Source organism: Capricornis sumatraensis, chromosome 16 (assembly GCF_032405125.1).
Source record: "Capricornis sumatraensis isolate serow.1 chromosome 16, serow.2, whole genome shotgun sequence".
Taxonomy (NCBI): Eukaryota; Metazoa; Chordata; class Mammalia; order Artiodactyla; family Bovidae; genus Capricornis; species Capricornis sumatraensis.
Window position 1 is genome coordinate 77,463,926 of NC_091084.1, and position 21,245 is coordinate 77,485,170.

At 41.3% G+C, this 21,245-nt stretch overlaps 1 protein-coding gene and 1 pseudogene across 1 annotated transcript in view; one reads left to right on the top strand and one right to left on the bottom strand.

Moving 5' to 3' along the window:
- The window catches only part of CSTPP1 (centriolar satellite-associated tubulin polyglutamylase complex regulator 1), a 208,551-nt gene that overhangs the window by 103,639 nt on the left and 83,667 nt on the right, over nt 1–21,245 (top strand). The gene's annotated exons all lie outside the window — the stretch shown is intronic.
- On the bottom strand, nt 19,806–19,875 carry LOC138093338 (U6 spliceosomal RNA; annotated as a pseudogene).

Sequence of the window (21,245 nt, forward strand, 5' to 3'; positions counted from 1 at the left end):
TTCCCCCAAACACTCCTTACGCTTTTCCCAGCACACCTTCGTTTTTTCTTTTCTATTTGGGCAGAACTTTCTTGCAAGTCTGTCACATTCCTGCACATCTTCAAGCAAACCCAGCTCAAGTCATGCATCTTTTAAAAGTCTTCGTGATTCCCACATCCTCCTCTCCTTGCAGGCCTTCCCTGGTGGCTCAGTGGTAAAGAATCCGCCTGCCGATGCAGGAGATGCAGGTTCGATCCCTGGGTCGGAAAGATCCCCTAGAGAAGGAAATGGCAACCCCCACCAGTATTCTCGCTGGAGAATCCCATGGACAGAGGAGCCTGGCGGGCTACAGTCCATGGAGTTGCAAAGAGTCAGACACCACTTAGCAACTAAACAAAAACAACCCCTCCTTGCCCTCACTTCTCTCCACATGTGATCTCTCTTAAGACACTTGTTCTATCATATTTATATTTAGTTATTAGCAAACATAGTCTCTTTCGTAAGACATCACATGGGTTAAATTAAATCAATTTTTATGTCTTTCCTACCTCTCACTCCAGCTCGTACATCTGTAATGTCAAGCTCCATATGAAGCCCTCAAGAGAAGACTTTAAGTTGGGTACAGCTGTGTAACCACGGTTAAGTTACTTTTTCCAGGCCTTAGTTTTCTCATCTATAAAATGGAGCATATACTACTTCACCGTTGTAAAAACTAAATGAGATAACGGACTAAAGCCCTTGTTAATCTTGGCACATAGTAACTGGTTCATCAGTGCCCGTTGTCTGTGTCATGCGGTGAGCATCATTGTTAGTTTCCTTCAGGGTGGAGACAGCATGGCTTATCTCTGAAGCTCCATGCAGTGCCTTTGCTTGTTGTGGGTGCTCAGTTCAGGCTGGGAGAATAAATTAATGCATGTCTGCTGGATGGTTGCGTGGGCCAGGCTTATTTATAGTCCCTTTCCAGGAAGCCCATCTTGGAAGAAGTCAAATTTCAATTTAACCATCGGAGATAGACAGAAAGTAGGATTTTTACTAAAAACTTTAAAAACTGCATTAAAAAGGCCAAATCCCCAGTTTAACCATACAACAGCTGCTCTCCTGCTGCTGCCAGGAAATAGGGGAAACCCTCCAAGAGCTATTTGCTGTTTGTTTGTTCATCTTCTGATAAACATGCCGTGACTTGGGGAAAGCACACACTTCGCCTGCAGGCAAGCGTGGGTCTGGGAAGTTGCAAGTAGCAGCAAAGAGGAAGAAATCCCCCACTCTGTGGGAGAGGCTCCTGCAGGGACTCAGCTAAAGCCTTTTGCCGCTTTGCTGAGTTATTTACCAAGATGAAGGGACTGGGTGTGGCTGGCCTGCGAGTCCTCCTGGGAAGTCACTTTAAGAATCTCTTTTATTTCCTCACCCTTCATCTTTGTTCTCTGGCTCTGCTGCAAGGGTGCAGGCAGTCGCACCCACTTGGCCGTGGTTCCCAGCACACTGAATTCTTTGGAGCTGGCTGTTGCAGCCAAGGATTCCCTGCCCTGCTCTTTCCCCCTTGCCCTGATTTGAAAAACAGTTTGGGAAATTCTCATCTGGCATGGAGATTGATGAGAAGAAACCCCATGGGCTGTGTGCTCTTTTTCTAGATACACAGGACCAAGAAGGGTCTTTGGAGCTTTAAATCGTCCTTTCTCAAAAATCCAGTGTTGATAGACTACATGTGAACAAGTTATACAAAGTAGGGTTTGCCATCGCCTCTCTCATTTAAAGGTATTTTATTGCTAACAGGCTGTATAAGTGAGGAAGAAGCGATACCAGAGAGCATTTATCACCATCTATGTCCCTTGCAGAAGGAATATAAGAATATACTTAACTAATTGAAACCTCATGAAAGATGTGTAACAAACCATATGAAGATTGATGGGTAAGTCCACGAAAATGTGTACCAGGTGTCTAATATCTTTTAAAATATGAACAAATAAATGACTTTAACCAAGTTATAATCAAAATGGGTCTGATGACAAAAGAATTAGCAACTTGAAAAATATATAATCCCAGTGTCCAAAACCTTATTTGTCATGTAAGTTGGCCAATAATTCCTTGGAAGCATGTTTCTGTTTTTAAAATAAAATTAACTTCAGGAAGCAGCGATAGACAAGGAAGTAATGCAATTTTAGGAAGACTCTGAAAATCTACATTTATTGTCTCAGGTGGCAGAACAGCAGAATGGTATAATACCATTTATATATATTTTATGTCTGTATGTATTTATATACATACCAAAATGTTTGAAAAGAGGTTTACCTAGACAGCATATTTAAAAGCAGAGACATTACTTTGCCAACAAAGGTCCGTCTAGTCAAGGCTATGGTTTTTCCAGTGGTCATGTATGGGTGTGAGAGTTGGACTGTGAAGAAAGCTGAGTGCCGAAGAAGTGATGCTTTTGAACTGTGGTGTTGGAGAAGACTCTTGAGAGTCCCTTGGACTGCAAGGAGATCCAACCAGTCCATTCTAAAGGAGATCAGTCCTGGATGTTCATTGGAAGGAATGATGCTGAAGCTGAAACTCCAGTACTTTGGCCACCTGATGCGAAGAGTTGACTCATTGGAAAAGACTCTGATGCTGGGAGGGATTGGGGGCAGGAGGAGAAGGGGACGGCAGAGGATGAGATGCCTGGATGGCATCACGGACTCGATGGACGTGAGTCTGAGTGAACTCCGGGAGTTGGTGATGGACAGGGAGGCCTGGCATGCTGTGATTCATGGGGTCGCAAAGAGTCGGACACGACTAAGCGACTGAACTGTACTTACCAAAATGTTATTACTGGTTTTCTTTCAGTACTAGGATTTTACTTTTTTTTCCCCCACACATTTTTATATTGAGTTTTTATAATGACTATGTAACATTTTTATAATCACAGTAAAAATAAAGCTATTTGGGGGACTTCCCTGGCAGTCCAGCAGCTAAGACCCCACACTTCCACTGCAGGGGGCGCAGGTTTGAGCCCTGGTCAGGGAACTAGGATCCCGCCAGTCTCGTGGTGTGGCTGAAACAAACAAACAACAAAAACAATACCTGAAACACAATCAACATTATCTATCATCGTTAAAAAAAAGTAAAGCTAGTTTTGTTTTGAAAAACGATTTTGTTTCACCATCTGCCGTGGGCCCACAGAGGTACTAGGAGTCGTGGGGATTAGAAAAGAAGGCTGTGGCCTAGCCACCAAGATGTTCACGTGCTAGTCGGGAAGACTCCTAAGGGGTGGTGTGGTAGAGAGTGATCAGGCGTCAGGACATGCGGTTCAAAGAAGTGCTGGAGGCTACCAGGAAGAGCAGAGGTCGTGTGGAAGTTTTTACTGGAAAGAGGAGGTTCGAGTTGGACCTTGAAAGATGGACAGGATTTGACCAGGAGGAGGGCAGGTGGACGTTTTAGGCAGCTTGAGCACTGAAGCAATAATAATGGTATTTGACAAGACAGTGGGGAGCCAGTTTATCTAGAGTAGTAAGCAAACATAATTTGAGGGAGAGAAATTTGCTTTCTTGCCAAGTTTATTCTATATCTTTATTTTGATACATTGAAAATTATATTTTTGTATACTTGAGCATTTTAAAAAAGGATATCTTAGGAAAATAAACACAACTATCCCGAATATTGACTCTAAAGTGACATAAAAATTAAGACTGCTATGAACATTTCATTATCTTTAGTGTATTGAGAATGAAAGCCTTCAGTACACGTGCTCTCTAATGCTGTCATTTTAATCCATATTTCAATTCAGTCAGTGGCTTTTTGTACAGATTTTTAATTCGTGATTAATATGTCCCTACTTTCTTGCACTAAAAGTCAAAAAGTAGAGTATGAAGTATGAGGGCCAAAACAAAAGCAAAATTTTACTTAAAAAGAGACATCAAAGTACGCTGCTGGTGGGAATGTAAGTTGATACAGCCACTATGGGAAACAAGTACGGCAATTCCTATAAAAACTAGGAATAGAACCACCATATGATCCATACCCTGAAGAAAGCAAAACTGAAAAAGACACATGCACTCCAGTGTTCATTGCAGCACTCTTTACAATAGCCAAGACACGGCAGCAACCTCGATGTCCATCGACAGATGAGTGGATAAGGAAGCGGTGATACATGCACACAATGGAATACTACTTGGCCATAAAAAGGAGCACATTTGAGTCCGTTCTAATGAGGTGGGAAAACTAGAGCCTACTATACAGAGTGAAGTAAGTCTGAAAGAGAAAGACAAATACTGTGTATTAGTGCGTATATATGGAATCTAGAAGGATGGTACTGATGGACCTGTTTGCAGAGAAGCGGTGGAGACACAGACTGTGGAGGGGGGTGGAGGAGAAGAGAGAGAGGGTGAGATAGATGGAGAGAGTAGCATGGACGCATATGCGCTAATGCATGTAAATAGAGAGCCAAAGGGAATTTGCAGTGAGCTCACTGGGGCTCTGTAACAACCTAGAGAGGTGGGAATGGGCAGGAGCTTGGAGGAACGTTCGAGAGGGAGGGAATACACCTACGGTTGATTCATGTTGATGATGTATAACAGAAATCAAACCAATATTGTAAAGCAATCATCAGTCAAAAATAAATCTTAAATAAATAATAAAAAGACATTAAGGGACTTTCCTGGCGGTACAGTGAATAGGAATCCGTCTGCCAATGCAGGGGATACGGGTTTGATCCCTGGTCCAGGAAAATTCCACATGCCTCGGAGCAACTAACCCTGTACACCACAACTACTGAGCCCAACTCCAGAGCTCCCAAGCTGCAGCTGCTGAAGCCACGTGCCCAAGGGCCTGCGCAATGCAACAAGAGAAGCTGCCGCCATGGGGAGCCCACACTCCACAGTGAAGAGTAGCCCCCACTCATCGCAACCAGAGAAAACCCATGCAACAGTGAAGACGCAGTTCAGTTCAGTCGCTCAGTCGTGTCCGACTCTTTGTGACCCCATGAATCGCAGCACGCCAGGCCTCCCTGTCCATCACCAACTCCCAGAGTTCACCCAAACTCATGTCCATCGAGTCGGTGATACCATCCAGCCATCTCATCCTCTGTCGTCCCCTTCTCCTCCTGCCCCCAATCCTTCCCAGCATCAGGGTCTCTTCCAATGAGGTGGCCAAAGTATTAGAGTTTCAGCTTCAGCATCAGTCCTTCCAATGAACACCCAGGACTGATCTCCTTTAGAATGGACTGGTTGGATCTCCTTGCAGTCCAAGGGACTCTCAAGAGTCTTCTCCAACACCACAGTTCAAAAGCATCAATACTTCGGCGCTCAGCTTTCTTCACAGTCCAACTCTCACATCTATACATGACCACTGGAAAGACCATAGCCTTGACTAGATGGACCTTTGTTGGCAAAGTAATGTCTCTGCTTTTGAATATGCTATCTAGTTTGGTCATAACTTTCCTTCAAAGGAGTAAGCGTCTTTTAATTTCATGGCTGCAGTCACCATCTGCAGTGATTTTGGAGCCCAAAAAAATAAAGTCTGACACTGTTTCTACTGTTTCCCCATCTATTTCCCATGAAGTGATGGGACCAGATGCCATGATCTTAGTTTTCTGAATGTTGAGCTTTAAGCCAACTTTTTCACTCTCCTCTTTCACTTTCATCAAGAGGCTTTTTAGTTCCTCTTCACTTTCTGCCATAAGGGTGGTGTCATCTGCATATCTGAGGTTATTGATATTCCTCCTGGATATCTTGATTCCAGCTTGTGTTTCTTCCAGCCCAGCGTTTCTCATGGTGTACTCTGCATAGAAGTTAAATAAGCAGGGTGACAATATACAGGCTTGACATACTCCTTTTCCTATTTGGAACCAGTCTGTTGTTCCATGTCCAGTTCTAACTGTTGCTTCCTGATCTGCATATAGGTTTCTCAAGAGGCAGGTCAGGTGGTCTGGTATTCCCATCTCTTTCAGAATTTTCCACAGTTTCTTGTGATCCACGCAGTCAAAGGCTTTGGCATAGTCAATAAAGCAGAAATAGATGTTTTTCTGGAACTCTCTTGCTTTTTCCATGATCCAGCGGATGTTGGCAATTTGATCTCTGGTTCCTCTGCCTTTTCTAAAACCAGCTTGAACATCAGGAAGCTCACGGTTCACGTATTGCTGAAGCCTGGCTTGGAGAATTTTGAGCATTACTTTACTAGCATGTGAGATGAGTGCAATTGTGCGGTAGTTTGAGCATTCTTTGGCATTGCCTTTCTTTGGGATTGGAATGAAAACTGACCTTTTCCAGTCCTGTGGCCACTGCTGAGTTTTCCAAATTTGCTGGCATATTGAGTGCAACACTTTCACAGCATCATCTTCCAGGATTTGAAATAGCTCAACTGGAATTCCATCACCTCCACTAGCTTTGTTCGTAGTGATGCTTTCTAAGGCCCACTTGACTTCACATTCCAGGATGTCTGGCTCTAGGCGAGTGATCACAGCATCGTGATTATCTGGGTCATGAAGATCTTTTTTGTACAGTTCTTTGTGTATTCTTGCCACCTCTTAATATCTTCTGCTTCTGTTAGGTCCATACCATTTCTGTCCTTTATCGAGCCCATCTTTGCATGAAATGTTCCCTTGGTATCTCTAATTTTCTTGAAGAGATCTCTGGTCTTTCCCATTCTGTTGTTTTCCTCTATTTCTTTGCATTGATCACTGAGGAAGGTTTTCTTATATTTCCTTGCTATTCTTTGGAACTCTGCATTCAGATGCTTATATCTTTCCTTTTCTCCTTTGCTTTTCACTTCTCTTCTTTTCACAGCTATTTGTAAGGCTTCCCCAGACAGTCATTTTGCTTTTTTGCATTTCTTTTCCATGGGGATGGTCTTGATCCCTGTCTCCTGTACAATGTCACGAACCTCCATCCATAGTTCATCAGGCACTCTATCTATCAGATCTAGTCCCTTAAATCTATTTCTCACTTCCACTGTATAATCATAAGGGATTTGATTTAGGTCATACTTGAATGGTCTAGTGGTTTTCCCTACTTTCTTCAATTTAAGTCTGAATTTGGCAATAAGGAGTTCCTGATCTGAGCCACAGTCAGCTCCCGGTCATGTTTTTGCTGACTGAATAGAGCTTCTCCATCTTTGGCTGCAAAGAATATAATCAGTTTGATTTCGATGTTGACCATCTGGTGATGTCCATGTGTAGAGTCTTCTCATGTGTTGTTGGAAGAAGGTGTTTGCTATGACCAGTGCGTTTTCTTGGCAATACTCTATCGGCCTTTGCCCTGCTTCATTCCGTATTCCAAGGCCAAATTTGCCTGGATTTGGGCCTTGCACTCTCTATCAAACACACTGAATTTGTAATAAAAGGGGAGAAGAGATGTAAAGCCGAAAGAGAAGACGAGATGACAGTGGTTGTTGTTGTTCATCCACTGAGCCATGTCCAGCTCTTTTCTACACCACGGGCTGCAGCAAGACAGGCTTCCGTGTCCTTCACTGTCTCCCGGAGTTTACTCAGACTCATGTCCATTGAGTTGGTGATGCTGTCCAGCCATCTCATCCTCTGTCACCCCCTTCTTCTTCTGCCCTTAATCCCTCCCAGCATCAGGGTGTTTTCCAGTGAGTCGGCTCTTCTCATCAGGTGGCCAAAGTATTGGCGCTTCAGCTTCAGCATCAGTGCTTCCAATGACTATTCAGGGTTGATTTCCCTTAGGATTGACTGGTTTGATCTCCTTTCAGTCCACGTGATAGATGTGAACTAAATTTTACACCTATCTTCAGGTTGATTGCAGATGGATAAGTAGGAACTGTTTTAGCAAAGAAAGCTGCTGACTGACTTACAAAAGAGAAAGGTATCTGTTCATGCCAGGTCAGGCACTCTGAAACTAGGGGTGTGAGGAGAGCTGAAAACAGGATTTGGTGAAAGCCCTTGTAAGGAACTGTTAGACCCCGAGAACTTCTTCCCCACATAAAGCATCAAGGTCAAGTACTTCTTTCTCCATCCAGTTGAAGGCTGGAGCAACCAAACTGAAGACGTCTCAATTCAAGAATACCAGGTTCAGGGCAGAGGTGAGACAGCCTCGTGAAAACAAGGAAATCAACCAGTGTCTTCAGGCTGTGTGTTGATACCTCATCCCACTTCCCTTGCTTAGTTCTCAGAATGCTGGCTGCCAAATGGATACTCCCGAAGTGTGAGTCTGGAGTATTACCTGGGGAAACTAAAGAAGCCCCTGAAAAAGTCCCCACAAGTCTGACATTTATGAGTTCCACTGTGAAATGACAGGTCTCAGCCTATTCGTTCTACAGTGGAGCTCAGTGTTAGCAAGCTCCATCCATTCAGAAAACCAGCTTTTTGACATCTTCCTCTAAATATGGATGGATATATTCCTGGATCACCAGCCGTGTGGAAGAACTCTCTAACGTGATAGCCAGAAACCAAGGCCAGACAAAAAGGGTAAAGAAGGGGGGAGCTCAGAAGGAGCGGCGACAATACAAGAATCAGAAGAAACTTTAAGAAGGCTCTCATTAATACCATCAGGGAAAACAGAGAAGACATTGGACCCACTAAATAGGACTAGCAGGCTAGCCATATATGTATATACACACATACGTATGGAGAAGGAAATGGCAACCCACTCTGGTATTCTTGCCTGGAGAATCCCAGGGAGAGAGGAGCCTGACAGGCTACAGTCCAGGGATCACAAGAGTCGGACACAGCTTAGCAACTAAACCACTGCCACCACCACCACAGGTACATACAAACATAAATACACATATATATGTCTTTTCTTCAAAGAAAAAGAAGGAATTTTTGGAAATTAAAAATATAATAGCATAAATTAATATATATATTAGCATAAATTAAAAATTCAGTAGAAAAGCTGAAGATAGTTAAGGAAATGGCCCAGAAGAGGCAAAGAATTAGAAAATAAGAGAAAATTACAAGGAATTAGAGGCCTACTCCAGAAATGTAACATCTCAAAAATTGGACTTTCAGAGAAAAGGAATTAGAATGTGAATGGGCTTCTCAACAACAAGGCTGGAAGTTGAAAATCAGTAGAGCAATAGAGCAATGCTTTCAGAATTCTAAGGGGAAATTATCAAATCAAATTATTAATCAACTATGAGAACAGAATATAGATTTTTAGATAGGCAAAAGCTTATAAATTTTAACTCCCATGCAGCTTTTTTCATGAAACTACTGGAGGACGTGTTTTACCCAAAAATGAGGCTAAATCTAAAAAGGTGAAATTATAGGATCTGGAAAAAGCTATCCAACACAGGAAGGAAGTAAAGGGGATTCTCCGGATGATATTGAAGGTTAGTCCCAGGACAGTCGTTTGTGCGGGAGAGGTAGATAGCAAACAGCTCAGATTGCAGTGTCAGAAATCTCCAGGAGGAATGCCTACAAGAAAACGTTAAAAATAGAACTGATGAAACTGTTGTGTTAAATTACATTCGGCTGGAGAATTAGAGATGAATATTTCAGTCAAAGAAATAGTAATTAATACTTACAAACTGCAAGCAAACCAAGAACAACGTAACTCCAAAAGAAACAAAATGTTGTATAAAAAAAGAATATGTAATAGCACAGCCTGTGCATGATATTTATGTAGGATAAAAATATAAATACTGCATATTTCAAACTAGAATTGTTACTATTGGTTCAGTTCAGTCGCTCAGTCGTGTCCAACTCTTTGCAACCCCATGGCCTGCAGCACTCCAGGCCTCCCTGTCATCACCAATTCCCGGAGCTTGCTCAAATTCATGTCCATTGAGTCTGTGATGCCATCCAACTATCTCATTCTCTGTCGTCCCCTTCTCCTGCCTTCAATCTTTCCCAGCATCAGGGTCTTTTCTAATGAGTCAGGTCTTTGCATCAGGTGGCCAAAGTATTGGAGTTTCAGCTTCAGCATCAGTCCTTCCAATGAATATTCAGGACTAATTTCCTTTAGGATGGACTGGTTGGATCTCCTTGCAGTCCAAGGGACTCTCCAGAGTCTGCTCCTCATTAATGTATTAGAAAGGTGGAGGGATGGAAATGTGTGTGAGTGGTAAAAAAGATAATCTCCCATCTTCAACTAAGAGTCCGAAGACAATATCAAAGATTTAAAACTCGAGAAATAGCAGCATAAGCATATTATTAAGAAATGGAAAGTGAAGAACAGAAGACTCATTCAGTGTAAGTGGAGTTGGTTACAAGAGTTGCTACTGTAGTTTGGTTTGGAATCACTTGAGTTTGAAAAGCCAGTGAACCTTTCAAATGTACTTGTCCAGCAGGGATTCAAGACTGATGAAGAGATTAGAAGTGGGAATATAATCAGAATTTAAAACATGTGAATGGATGAGATCACTGAGGAATGAAAGTATAGGGAGCGAGAAAGGTAAGGACTTTGGGGAATGTGTATATTTACAGGGTGAGAGAAGGAAAAAGAATCAGGGAAGAACCAGAATGCAGGAAGGAAAACAGCATAGAATACCACGGTATAAGCCACAGGAGGAGAGTTTCAAGTATTGGAGGGACAGCAGTATCAGTGGTCACAGGTGAAGAACTAAGAAAAATGTCCTTTGAATCTATGGTGATTGGGAGCTCATCCATAACTTTCAAGAGAACAGTTTTGATGTGATAGAAGCAACATTGAAGGGGCTACTGAGTGAGTGAATGAGTAGTCAGAAAGAGGATAATGAATGTAGCACACTCTTCTGAGAAATTTGGCTTTGAAAAGCGAAAGAAGCAAGTCGCTTTAGTAAGTAAACTATGAAAGATTTTTAAATTAAGGGACCACTCAAACATATGTGGGTAGATAGCAACAAGTTAATGGAGAAGGTAAGATGAAAGATGCAAGGTGGATAACTGGCGGAGCAGGGTCCCAGAGAAACTGAGAGAACGTGGACTCGGGAACACAGATGGAGAGAGAGAGAGAGAGGGAAGGAAGAGGTGAGGGTAAGTGGAGACACGGGGAGATTTAAAGTATGGAGGAAGGAAATTGAAGGATTAAATTAGATGGCTTCAATCTTCTCAATAAAATAGGTTGTCTGCTTAGAGTGGAGGGGTGGGGGCAAAGGGTTAGTTTAGAAATTTGAGAATGGAAAATGTCTGGGGCAGCTGCTGTAAGGAATGCAATACAAAGTTCAAAGGAGATGACTGAAAGGATTACCCGGTAGCCGTGAGCATCCAGTCAAGGCTGGATTGTATGAATTTGTAATAAAGCCAATCAGTATGGTTTCTGGACTTCCCCCAAGAACACTGTATCTCCAAAAATTGTATAGGTCATCATCTAGGCTAGGGAAGGGCATCCTGTGAGTATCTTAGGAGACATGCTGCTGCTGCTGCTGCTAAGTCGCTTCAGTCGTGTCCAACTCTGTGCAACCCCGTAGACGGCAGCCCACCAGGCTCCGCCGTCTCTGGAATTCTCCAGGCAAGAACACTGGAGTGGGTTGCCATTTCCTTCTCCAATGCATGAAAGTGAAGTCACTCAGTCGCGTCCAACACTGTGCGACCCTATGGACTGCAGCCTAGCAGGCTCCTCAGTCCATGGGATTTTCCAGGCAAGAGTACTGGAGTGGGGTGCCATTGCCTTCTCCACTTAGGAGACATCCCAGGGTTCAAAAACTTCAGAAAAATCCTTACTCAAGAAGAGTTACTGCTCAGGAGTACCAAAGAGTAGGTTTGCTTGTGGGTCATGCAGGGGTCTTCTGGAGAGAATCATGGGCAACAAAAAGCAAGATATTCAAGAGACTTAAGAGAAACAGAGCAGCTTGGTATCGAAAAGCTCTATAGCTGCGTGGATATCTAGACACAGATCTGAGGGTGGGAGCATGCTGGAGAACATCTGGAGTCAGATGAAGGAAGAAAGTGACATCATGTGAGATTTCACCGTAGGCTGCCGAGCCAGATGGAAGAACTGGATAAAGCATTCTTGATGCGTATCATAAAACTGGCCTGAGTCCAGAGAGCATGGCGACAGGGATTGCAAACATCAAGACATAAGTTCCGAGCCACATTCAGCCAATAAGCAATATACTTGATTAATTCTTTCTATCTCCTGTTTATGTTTTTCTGATCATTAAAGAAACACGTGCCTATTATAGAAATGTGGTAGTGCTGCAAAGTAGAATGAAGCGGAAAAACGATTACTTATAAGCACACTACTGACAGCACTCACCATCGATATATTCGCTAATGATTTCTAGGTTCTTTTTTTCTTTTTTGCTTAAACAATAGAATTTTATTTTCTCGCAGTCTGAAGACTCGGAGTCCAAATCAGGGTGTCAGCAGGTTTGATTGCTCCTGAGGCCTCTCTCCTTGGACTAATATTTTTTATACATTGTTTTTACATAGTAGAGATTATGCTGAATAACATTTGTATACCTAGTTGGTTTTTTTTAATATAGAAGCTATTCCTCATGTCTGTTTCTTATATATCTCATATATATCTTCATGAAGATCTGAATTTTTTTAATTCTAAATCTTTGATTTGCCTTCATTTTCTGTCCCTCTCTCAAAAGGAAGAAATATGAGATAGGAGTTCTAGCTGTAATTATAAAAACAAGCTCACTATTTACTGTTTGCTATCATTATTTACGGGGCTTCTCTGGTGGCTTGGTGGTAAAGAATCCACCTCCCAGTGCAGGTGACGTGGGTTCGATCTCTGGTCCAGGAAGATCCCCGGGAGAAGGAAATGGCAACCCACTCCAGTATTCTTGCCTGGGAAATCCCATGGACAGAGGAGCCTAGTGGGCTACAGCCCATGGGGTCGCAAAAGAGTTGGACATGACTTAGTGAATAAAAATCAACAACAAATCGTTATTTACATTTTTCTAAAGATACCAGTCAATACTATTAAGCAGGACATAAAAAGGAATGAATTTGAGCCAGTTCTAGTGAGGTGGATGAAACTAAAGCCTGTTATACAGAGTGAAGTTAAGTCAGAAAGAGAAAAACAATATCATATATTTTAACGCATATACGTGGACTCTAGAAAAATGGTACTAATGAGCCTATTTGCAGGGCAGCAATAGAAATGCAGACGTAGAGAACAGCAGGGGAAGGAGAGGGTGGGATGAATTGAGAGAGGAGCATTGAAACGTATGTATTACCGTGTATGTAAAACAGATTGTCGTTGTTCAGCCACCAGGTTGGTCCAACTCTTTGTGAGCCCATGGACCGCAGCACGCCAGGCTTCCTGGTCCTTCACTACTTCCCGGAGTTTGCTCAAACTCATGTCCATTGAGTCGATGATGCTGTCCAACCATCTCATCCTCTGTCAGCCCCTTCTTCTCTTGCCCTCAATCTTCCCCAGCAGCAGGGTCTTTTCCAATGAGTTGGCTCTTCGCATTTGGTGGCCAAATTATTGGAGCTTCAGTTTCACCATCAGTCCTTCCAGTGACTATTCAGGGTTGATTTCCTTTAGGATTGACTGGTTTGATCTCCTTGCAGTCCAAGGGACTCTCAAGAGTCTTCTCTAGCACCACATTCGAAAGTATCCATTCTTCCATAGCCAGTGGGAATTTGCTGCATCTTGCAGGAAGCTTAGCCCAGTGCTCTGTGACAACCTAGAGGGGTGGGATGGGGTGGGAGAGAGGTTCAATGGGGTGGTGACATTTGTATACCTATGGCTGATTCATGTTGATATATGGCAGAAAGCTACACAAGATTGTAAAGCAATTATCCTCCAGTTAGTTCTTGCTTCAGCAGCACATATCCTAAACAATTATCCTTCAATTAAAAATAAAATTTTTAAAAAGGAAAAAAAATAATAGCCCTCTAACAAAACTATATCTTTAGAAGAAGAGGTGATACATTTCCATTGTTCAATTATAAAGAGGAATCTTGTCACTAAGTTTAAGAGGACATAGGAAAATTTACTTTCCTGTTCAAAAAAAAAAGTACTATTAGGCAGGAGAAAGAAATAAAAGACATAGAAATTTTAAAGAAGGAAAAATTACATTATTTGCAGGCAATGCAGTTGCTTACTTGGAAACCCAAAGACAACCAAACTGAAATCTATTATAAGCATCATGAAGGGGACTTCCCTGGTGATCCAGTGGTTTAGAATTTGCCTTCCAACACGGGGGACACAGGTTCAATCCTTGGTCAGGGAACTAAGATCCCACATGTCCTGGGACAACTAAACCCAAGCACCGCAACTCTGAGCCCACATACTGCAATGAAGACCCTGTGTGCCCCAGCTAAGATCTGATGCAGCCAAATAAACGAACAAACCAAAAAAATTTATGAAGATTCAGCAAGGTGGCTGGACAAAATACACTAAAACCAACCATTTATTTTAAAAATAATAGCCTTTATATAGTCAAACAAGAAGAAAAGTCCCTTCCTATAGCAAAAGAAGATAAAATACCTTGGAATAAACCAACAAGAATATGCAAGAACTGTATGAAGGAAGCCTTAAAACCCCACTGAAGAACTCAGAAGAAAACTTGGGCATATGGAAAGGCATACTCTGCTCTTAGAAAGAAAGACTTAACCATCATAAAGCTGTCAGTTCTCCCTAATTTAATTTATAATTACCATGATCTCAGAAGAATACCAAGAGGATTTAATTTTGTTTTCTTATGGTTTGTGAGACATGCTGATTGTAAAGCTTATACAGGAAAAGTAAATAGGCCAGTATAACCAGGAATATCTTGAGAAAGAAAAAAATAACAGAGTAGCAGCTCCTTCCAGATATTAGAAGCTGTTCTAAGGCTATAATAATTCTACTAAGAATAACTAAGGCAAAACACTGTGTGCCAGGTACTGTTTTAAGCACTTTTGAGATAATGCATTTAATCCTCACAGCAGCCCAAGGAGATTAACTTGCTCAAGCTCACAGAGTTAATGAGTGGCAGAGGATGAATTTAAACTCGGGGTCCTCTGGCTCCAGCGTACATGTTCTTCACGGCTATGCCATAGAAGCATGCATTGCCAGAACATGAACAGGTGAGTGGAAAATCAGGGAACCAGACTGAGAAGCCCAGAAACTGACCCAAACATGAAATGGAGTTAACCTGTGTTGGAGAAGGGAGGACATTTAAAATCAATGAGCATAATTGTTCGCCATCTTTTAAAAAATGAAGTTGGATTCCTTCCTCACACTTTACATGAAAATAAATTTACAGATGGATCGAAAATGCCAGTGTGAAAAAATGAGACCACGGGGCTTCCCTGGTGCCTCAGTGGTGAAGAATCCGCCTGCCAATGCCGGAGACGTGGGTTCGATCCCTGATCTGGGAAGACCCCACGTGCCTCAGAGCAATTAGGCCCGTGCGCCACAACCATTAACCCGTGCGCCTAGAGCCTGCGCTCTGCAGCGAGGGAAGCCACCCCAGGGAGAAGCCAGCGCACCGCAAGGAGAGAGCACCCCTGCTCCCCGCAACTCGCGAGAGGAGGAGAGAGCACCCCTGCTCCCCGCAACTCGCGAGAGGAGGAGAGAGCACCCCTGCTCCCCGCAACTCGAGAGAGGAGAGAGCACCCCTGCTCCCCGCAACTCGAGAGAGGAGGAGAGAGCACCCCTGCTCCCCGCAACTCGAGAGAGGAAAGAGCACCCCTGCTCCCCGCACCTCGAGAGAGGCTCTGGCAGCAGTGGGGGCCCAGCGCAGCCCAAATAAGTGAATTTAAAATTTTTAAGTTAAAAGGAATGTAACTCTTTTTTTAAAAAAGATTGAATCTATAAACATGCTCAAAGAAACCACAGGAAAATACTTTTATAGTTTAATAGAAGGAAAAGCCTTAATATGACTGACAAAAAGAAACATCAAAGCCATAAAAGATTGGTATATTTCATTAGATTAAAAAGGTAGAAAATCTGCTTGGCCAAAAAATTCTGTAAATAAGATAAAAGATTAACAACAAACAAGGAGAAGTGTTTGTAACATATAACAAGTGAGGGGCTAATTTCCTTACATACAGAGTTCCTAAAAATCAATAATAAAAGTTCTAAAAATTCAGTAGAATATTAAATGAAGAAAACAAAATTCACAGTAAAGAATGGTATAAGTGATTCTTTAAAAAATATTTAATAATAGCTTGATTGATAACTCACATGCCATACAATTATCTTATTTAAAGCATGCAATTCAATGGGTTTTAGTATATTCACAGAGTTGTGCAACAATGACCACAATCAGTTTTAGAGCATTTTCATCACCCACTCACCCTCAAAAGAAACCATACTCAGAAGTAACTCTAATTACTAATTACCCCTACTCTTTCCACCAGTCACCGACCTACTTCCAGCCCTAGGCAACCACTAGTCTGCTTTCTGTCTCTCTGGATTTGCCTGTTCTGGCATTTCATATAGAAGGACCCATACGGCACGTGAACTTCTGTGTCTGGTTTCTTTCACTCAGAATAGTATTTTCAAGGTTCATCCATGTTGTTTCACGTATCACATCCATACTTTAGCTCTTTTTTTATGGCCAACTAGTATTTCGTTGTATGGGTATGCAGTTGATAATCATCTACTCATCCATTGGCAGGCGTTTGGGTTGTTTCTGTGTGTTTGGCCATTATGAATAATACCGCTGTGGACATTTGTGTGGAAGCTTTTGTGTGAACATAGCTTTCACTGGGCTTCCCAGGTGGCGCTAGTGGTAAAGAACCCTGCTGCCAATGCAGGAGACATAAGAAAGGTGGGTCAGGAAAACCCCCTGCAGGAGGGCATGGCAACCCACTCCAGTATTCTTGCCTGGAGAATCCCATGCACAGAAGAGTCTGGCGGGCTACAGTCCACAGGGTCACAGAGTTGGACGCCACTGAAGCAGCTGAGCACGCAAACACACACGGTTTCTTTTCTCTTAGATGTATAGCTGGCAGCGGGATGCTGGATCATATGATAACCCTACGTTTCACTTTTTAAGGAACTGTTTGCCTGCCTATGCGTGCGCGCAAAGTCACTGCAATCGTGTCCAACTCGTTACAACTCTATGGACTGTAGCCCACCAGGCTCCTCTATGCATGGGGTTCTCCAGGCAAGAATGCTGGAGTGGGTTGCGGTGCCCTCCTCCAGGGATCTTCCCAACCCAGGGATCAAACCCATGTCTCCTGTGGCTCCTGCACTGCAGGTAGATTCTTTACTGCTGAGCCACCGGCAAGACTGCCTGCCTGCTAAGGTGGCTGCGTTTTACATTCCCACCAATGCATGAGAGTTACCATTTCTCCACATTCTTGCCAGCACTTGTCTTTTTAAAAAGAAATACATCTATATATATAGTTGATGTACTGTATTATGTTAGTTTCTGGAATACTACATAGCGATTTGACATTTGCATCCATTATGAAGCAATCATCATGGTAAGTCTGGTATCCATTTGGCCCCATACAAAGTTATTATGCTGTTACTGACCATATACCTTATGCTGTATGTTACATCCTAGTGGCTTATTTATTTTATAACTGGAAGTTTGTACCTCTTAATCCACTTCACCTCTTTTGTCCCCCCACCCATTTGTTCTCTGTGTCTATGAGACTTTTCATTTTGTTTTGTTTTTTAGATTCCAAGTGAGATCACATGGTATTTGTCTTTCTCTGTCTAATTTGTTTCACTTAGTGTGAAACCCTCCAGATTCATCAGTGTTGTTGCAGATGGCAAGATTTCTTTTTTTATGGCTGAGTAGTATTCCGTTACATGTATGTATACCACGCCCTCTTTATCCATTCGTCTCTCCATGGACACAGGTTGCCTCCATACCTTGTCTGTTGTAAATGATGCTGCGGCGGCGAACACACATATTGCTGTGCAGACATGTTTCTGAAATAGTATTTTTGTTTTCTTCGGGTAAATATCTAGAAGTAATTCATGGATCCTGTGTTAGTACTGGTTTTAATTTTTTAAGGAACCTGCATACTGTTTTTCGCAGGGGCTGCGCCAACATACAGTTGCACCAATAGTGCACAAGGGCTCTCTTTTTCCCACATCCTTGTTGTCTTTTTGGTGATAGCCATCCTGACAGGTGTGAGGTGATATCTCATGTGGTTTTTATTTACATTTCTCTGATGATTAGTGATGTTGCACATTTTCCTCTGTCTGTTGGCCATCTATGTCTTCTTTGGAAAAATGTCTGAGTCTTCTGCCCCTTTTAAATTGGATTATTTGGCGTTTTGCTATTGAGTTGTTTGAGTTCCCCATACATATTGAATATTAGCCCCTTATCAGATACATGACTTACAGATATTTTCTCCCTTTCTTAGGTTGCCTTTTCTTTCTTCTTCTTCTTTTTTTTCCTTTTTTTTTTTTGGCCATGCTTTGTGGCATGCAGTATCTTAATTCCACTATCAGGGATCAAACTTGTGCGTTCTGCAGTGGAAGCATGGAGTTCTAATCACCAGGCTAACAGGGAATTCTGCTTTTTCACTTTATTAGTTGTCTCTTTTGCTGCGCAGAAACTTTTTAGTCTGGTATCTCTCTTGTTTATTTTTGCTTTCGTTGCATATGCTTTTGGTGTCATATATCCAGAAAAATTGGTGCCAAGATCAATATCAAGGATATTTTCCCTCATGCTTTCTTCTAGGAGAAGAAAGTTTCAGGTCTTACATTAGCCTTTAAACCATTGTGAGTTATTTTTTGTGTGTGGTTTAAAATAGAGGTCTGACTTAATTATTTTGCACGTGAGTGCCCGATTTTCCCAGCACCATGTATTGAAGAGACTATTCTTTCTTAGCTCTCGTGCCAAATGTTAGCTGACTGTACATATGGGCTTATTTCTGGGTTCTCGAGTTTGTTCCATTGCTCTGTGTGTCTGTTTTGATGCCAGTGCCATGCAGTCTTGATTACTTTAGCTTCGTAGTATTGTTTGCAGTCAAGACGTGTCATGCCTCCTGCTTTATTCTTCCTTCTCAGAATGGCTTTAGTTCTTCAGGGTCTTTTGTGGTTTCACATGAATTTTAAGATTTTTTTTCTATTTTTTCTGTGAAAAATGCCATTGGAATTTTGATAGGGATTACACTGTATCTATATATGGCTTCGGGTAATATGAGCATTTTAACATTATTGATTCTTGCAGTTGGTGAACATGGATGTCTTTGCATTTGTTTGTTTCTTCAGTTTTCTGATCAAACTCTTGTAGCTTTCAGTGTACCTATCTTTCACTTCCTTGGATGAATTTATTCCTAGGTATTTCATTGTTTTGGATGCTATTGTGAATGGGATTGTTTTCTTAATTTCTTTTTCAGGTGGTTCGTTGTTAGTGTATTAAAATGCAACTGATTTTTGTGTGCTGGTTTTGTGTCCTCTAACTTTACTGGATTTGATTTATTAGTTCTAACAGTTTAGGGATTAGATTGGAATTTTTAAGATTTTCTATATATAAGATTGTATCATCTACAAACAGAGACTGTTTTACTTCCTCCTTTCTGATATGGATGCTTTTTATTTCTTTTTCTTGCCCAATTGGTCTGGTTAAAAACTGCAGGACTGTGTTGAGCAGGGATGGTGAGAATAGGCACCCCTGTCTTGTTCCTGATCTTTAGAGGGAGAGCTTCCAACCTTTCACTGCTGAATACGGTGCAAGCAGTGGACTTGTCCTACACAGTCTTTATTTTGTTGAGGTACTTTCCTTCTATATCCAGTTTGTTCAGAGTTTTTCATCATGAAAGGAAGATGAATTTTGTAGATATATGCTTTTATTTCTCTTGGGTAAATATCTAAGGGTAAAATCACTGACAAACTGTTTTCCAAATTGGTTGTACTGTTTTATACTCCTATCAGCAATGTCTGAAAATTTCCGTTGTTACACATCCTTGCTAATATTTGGTGTTGTCAATCTTTTTTTCCCCAACTTGGAGATATAATTGATATATAACATTCTGTAGGTCTAACGTGTACTATGCAATGATTTGATATATGTATGTATTGTGAAATGATTACCACAATACAGTCATTTTTAAAAATGTGGAATGTTTCACAGGCTTGTATGTCATCCTTGCACAGGGACCATGCTCATCTCTCTGTGTGTGCTCTTTCGCTCAGTCGTGTCCAGTTCTTTGTGACCTCAGGGATGTAGGCAGCCAGGCTCCTCTGTCCATGGAGTTTTCCAGGCAAGAATACTGGAATGGGTTGCCATTTCCTACTCTAGGGAATCTTCCCGACTCAAGGATCAAACCCAAGTCTCTTGTGTCTCCTGCATTGGCAGGTGGGAAGCTTCAGTTGGCTCAGTGTTGTAAAGAATCTCTGTATTGTGCCAGTTTTAATATACGTTCTTCTGAAGCAAGGAGTCATTTTTTTTAACTTCTTATTTTATATTGGAGTATAGTCGATTAGCAATGCTGTGATAGTTTCAGGTGGACAGCAAAGGACTCAGCCCTATATATACATATAGCCATTCTTCCCCAAACTCCCCTCACATTCAGACAAGCGTAGTCTTTAATTTCAGCCTTTCTAATGGGTCTGAAGTAGTCTTTCTAGTATCTCGTGGTTTTGATTTGCATTTTCCTGATGACTAATGATGTTGAACACTTTTTTATTGTTTATTGGCCATTTCTTCTGTGAAATGCCTCTTCACATCTTTTGCCTATTTTTTATTGGGTTATTTATTATAATTGTTAAAACAGTTCTCTATATATTCTGGTTGCCAGTCAGATGTATGTATTATAAATCTCTCTCACTCTTTGGCTTATTTATTTCCTTAATGAAGTCTTTTAAAGAGCAGAAGTTTGAAGTCTGTTTTCTGAATTTTTTCTTTTATAGTTAGGTCTTTGGGGTCCACTCTAAAAAAATCTTTGCCTTAAATACGTTTATAATACTATTACTCTACATTTTCTTCTAAAAGCTTTAGAAATGTACTTTTACATTTAGATATATAATCCATCTTGAATTAATTTTTGTGTGTGGTTTGAAGTTGAGATCAGGAATTTTTGTTCTGTTTTTTTCCATATGGATAGCTAGTTGTTTATTTCAGCACCTCTCTTTGAAAGACTTTACCTTTCCCACTTAATTTTTTTGGTTCGTTTGTAAAAGAAATCAGTTGATGATATAAGTGTAGGTGTATTTCTGGATTCTCTATTTTGTTTCATTGATCTACTTGAACGTTAGTCTTGATTACAACAGAAAGGTACCGTATGTACCTTCTTTAATGTCTCTCAGCAATACTTTATAGTGTTTAATATATATATCGTATACATTGTATTAAATCAATTTATATATTTCAAGTTTTGTGCTACTATTTTAAGTAGCATTATTTTTAAAATCTATTTTCTTTTTAACTTTTCATTGCAAGAACTTATAAATATGATTGCTTTTTGTATATTTCTCTTATATCATGAGACTTTGCTAAATTCACTTATTAGTTGCATAGCTTTTTTGTAGATTCCTTAGAATCTTCTACAT